Below are 4641 nucleotides of genomic sequence, written 5' to 3'. Positions count from 1 at the left end.
TAAAACTTGATAGTGTCTAGTGCATAGTTTCTCGTGTTGAAGCTGTGTCTTGCATGAGACCCAATTTCTTTCTCTCTTCACTCTCTCTCTTAATTAATATAATACCACATAAGTTAAAAGTCCTACATAGCAATGTAGTTAATGCCATAGACACCATCCTAGGTGGAGGGTTGGGATTGCCCTAAGGCGTGCAAGCTGTAGGAGTACTACTGAACTCCATTATTAGTAGTACTACGTACTCCTAAAAATGAGTACATTCATATTGATATAGTCACAGCTGCTAAATTAATTTTTAGGGACCATGTAAACATGCACGCATTCATGTGCATTGGTCCCGGACACCAGGGCGCGCGAAAGACGCAGGCAGTGTAGTGTGTGTCCTGCTCTTGCATCTGCTCCGCTCGCAGTTGCTGACGACGCATGCATGCGAAAACCCTAGCCCCTCTACAGGCCTATGCAGAAGATGCAGGGTTGATAGTGTCCCACAGGCCACAGCCAGTCAGCCAGTCAGCCACAGCCCGGCCGCCCAGCCCGGGGGGTCAGTTCTTTTGGATTGTCACATCACACGCGCGACTTTTCTTACAAAACTCTTAGCGAAATCAACATTCTAAGTTTCTACGTAAATTTTGCCTTACATGTCATAAACAATTATGGTCTTTGCTGGGACTCCACGAGAACGTAAATTTGATGGTAATTTCACGATTATCTGTTGTTTCGGGGAGAGAACTTATGTAAAATAGCAGTTTTGCCTTTGGGACCAAAATTCTATCCTAAGCCAGCAAGCCAGCAGGCGGCGGTGCCAATAAAGGTCGTCGGGGCAGAGCAACTAGTTGGATCCAAAGGTAGTGGTGGCAGAAACAAACCATCCAAAGATTGTCGATGGGGAGGTCAGGGGCGGCAAACGACGAGATGAGGCAGGGAGTAGGAGAGACGACGAGCGAGGGAGAGTGCGCCGACAGCGAAGAGGCCAACGAGGTAGTGGGCGACAAGGCGAGGCCAATGTCATGCAAAGGTCACCGCACCCCCTCCCCATGCGGCGGCTTTGCTACAAAAAACTAAGGAAGAAGCTCACAATGGCGGGGATGCCCCTTCCCCGTGCACCGGCGATTCCTGGCAGCGCATCGGATAGTCGGGGGAGGGGGAAAGGGGTGGGATCCAGTGACGGGGAAGAAGCGGAGTGGAGGTTGTCGTGATGGAGAAGGTGGGGACAGGGTTGTTGGCTGAGGTCGATGCAGATCGAGCCGAAGTCAAGGAAGGTCGATGGCTTGAGGAGGATCTCAATGCCACCGACATCATGAGATCCATATCCAGGAGTCAATGACATGACGTGAAGGAAGAAGCGCGAGAGCTACCGACATTGAGGAAGCATGGGTAGTGTGGTGGCGGCGAATCTTGACTTGGAGGCCAGGATCGCACTATAGGATGACGAGTACCATGGCGGCAGCCAAGTAGGGAAACATGACAACGGTTGCATGACATTAGGTTGAGAAGGAATAATAGAGAGTAAAATGGATATTTTACATGATTTTTCTCTCCTCGACTAAGTGAATAATGTATTTTACTGCTCAAGGTGTCATGTGGCAAGTTACTATGTGTTTTTTAGTGTTCGGGAGCAATTTCACATTCCTATAATGTCCCCTAGCAAAAACCATACTTTTTGAGTATCATGTAGAAATTTTTGCCGTGCTTTAGAATGGGACTACTCAATCATTTCACAACTTACCCCTATCGAACGTCTAGTAAAACTTTGGAAGATAATAGTTGTCCCTATATAAAATCAGGCTAACAATTTATTTAGTTATAGAGTGTAACCTATTGAATCGGTCTTCAGAGTAAGCTAGGTTTTTGGCTCCTCTTCATTATATATTTTTGGCTCCTCTTCATTTTCTATATATAGGGGTATCTGCCCACATAGAAACGGAGGCAGAGATGGAAAAGATGCAACACGAAAATAAGAAACATTTTAAATGCCTTATTTTAAAATCATTTTGGCACAGACGGTGTTCTTTCTTACCTCGACAAAGAAATAATCATCTATAAAACACTTCTTTACCTATTTATAGAGCCGTGTATAGCAAGATCATGTCTGACATAGTTCCATATCTCAAATTCCTACTATAGGTGTGTTTAGTTCACGCTAAAATTGGAAGTTTGGTTGAAATTGGAACGATGTGACAAAAAAGTTGGAAGTTTGTGTGTGTAGGAAAGTTTTGATGTGATGGAAAAGTTGGAAGTTTAAAGAAAAAGTTTGGAACTAAACTCAGCCTATACTTAATTTAGAGTTTATAAAATAAATTATAGTGGTTTAAAACTTCATGTCCCCTACAAAATGCGAACAAAAGATCTTCTAAAGAAATATTAATCCAAACACAAATCCAAATCCATAGTTTTTTTGAGCTAAGATTACCCAGCTTTAAAAAGGAAATCTCAGATATGAAACTTTACCAAACAGACAGGACATGACTCATAAGTATAGATCTTAGTGCATGCGTACCTGGTTGCTGTGGATCGATCAGAGTACCGACCAATAGTAGAGGGAAAAATTAATTGGTCGTGCCCGCGCACGGGGCATTTGGATCCCTCGGGCATCAGTGGCACAACTACAGTCGCACGGGAGAAGCCCGTCGTCTGCTCGACTGCGCGAGACAGAAAGCCACGCAAAACTGTCCCGCATGCCGGTGCGTGCGTGCCCAGTGTATTTTTGGCGTGATTTTTCACCCAGGTAGGCCTTGTTCGTACAAAAATCGGACCAGAGATCGACCTGCTCTGGTCGTCGGTTCATCAGTCGAACCATCGATTGTTTATTTATTAATATTATATTTGATTTGTGTTATTTTAAATATAGAATCATTCACACATTTATCATTTAGCACGTGATTAATTAATTAAGCAACCATTCACATATTTCCTTTAACCATTCACATATACTTTCTTAATATATTTATATTATTTTAAAAATATTTATATTTTAAGGCCGAGGGAGCAGAGTAATAAGTGTTGAGAATGGGTTTAATTTTACTCGCTGCAAGGTCGCAGGTAGCTAGTCATGCGCATGACGTGCATAGTTTCAGTATAGGCCCGGTCCCACTGCATGTGTTTCTCGTTAACTCTTTCGCTACGCGTGGATGACGCACCCTAGCTGATTGATTGATTGATTAGCTGCAAGCTTGGGGATCCAGAAATGATTGATTGATCGTTCGGTGTCGACGGGTTTGTCCTCGACCTGCTGCTCGCTAGCTAGCGAGCGTACGTGACGTGTCCGTGTCGCCCAATCACCGGAATCCCCAGAAAGAAATTATACGTTGCATACAGTATTAAGTACTCCCTCCGTTTTATTTAAGTGCAACCATAATTTTACGTACCCACTTTTAACCGTCTATTTTATTTAAAAAAGTTTTATAATTAATATTTTTATTGTTATGAGATGATAAAATATAAATAATATTTTATATGTGAACTTATGTTTTCAATTTTTTTACGCACGCATGCCATGCGTGACAGAAACGAAAAATTGTATGTGCGTCATAGTTTCATCTTTGGTCATTACTCCTTCCGTATAATATTATTAAGCCAAGTTAGTTGCTTTAAAATGATGGAAAATTTTCCGCGCATACAAAACGAGAAATCTTAATAACACTTAATTGATTAATTGAGTATTAACTATTGCAAATTTAAAAATAGATTTATTTAATTTTTAAAACAACTTCTATATAATATTCTTTTTAAAAAACACACCGTCTAACATTTTGAAAAATATGCTAACGGAAAATGAGGAAGTTAAATAAAATAAATGAGCCTAAGTTGTTCTAATTCTTTTATAGTCAAACCCTTTAAAGTTAATAGAAATATTTAGCAACGTCTATAGCACCAAATTAGTTTCATTATAGCCAATATTTTGTATTTAAAGAAAATCAAAATGACTTATATATCAAGTAGAGATAATAGTATAGTTTACTAGTACCAGGGTTGTATTGAAGCATGGCAAAAGGTACGGCGTGGCCTATGGTCGTAGCCGCTTCATCTTTGGTTACCATGGTAGAAGTAGTAGTAGACTTTGTGTGTGGGCTTCAGCATGTTGTGTTGGGCTAGCTTTGTGGAGATGGCAAAGATCTAAAGAAGCCAGGGAGGTCATCATAGGAAAAATTCATAGTTGTGTATATGGACTTTAAAAGCTAACTCCATTCCCTCCATGATAATATAGGATAATATTATTCCATAACATATATAGCTATATTTGGAAGCTTGTTCAATAAAAAATTGCGGTGGTTTTTATAGCAATTCTCTCCTAGGAGTGTACTACCTCCGTCCCAAAAAAAAATATTTTTCAGTCTATCTCACTCGTACAAAGCTTAAAAGGCTAAAATGCCGTTCATTTTCTTAAATATGATACATTCGCCCCTCAGTTTTTTAAACTTAATATATTAAGTAGGGTTTTGTGGAACACACAAATAATGGATAAGATAAAAATGAAGTCCTTACGTAACGGGGAAGTAGTACACTTTTAACTATATATGATGCCGACTTTTCGCGTAACATTTGATCTATCATTCATCTTATTCAAAAGAATTATATAAATATTAGTCCTTCCGTCCCGTAATATAAGGGATTTTGGAGAGATGTGACACAACTTAGTACTACGAA

The sequence above is a fragment of the Oryza sativa genome, chromosome 5 (genome assembly GCF_034140825.1).
Source record: "Oryza sativa Japonica Group chromosome 5, ASM3414082v1".
In the NCBI taxonomy this organism is placed as follows: domain Eukaryota; kingdom Viridiplantae; phylum Streptophyta; class Magnoliopsida; order Poales; family Poaceae; genus Oryza; species Oryza sativa.
This window is presented reverse-complemented; position numbering follows the sequence as displayed.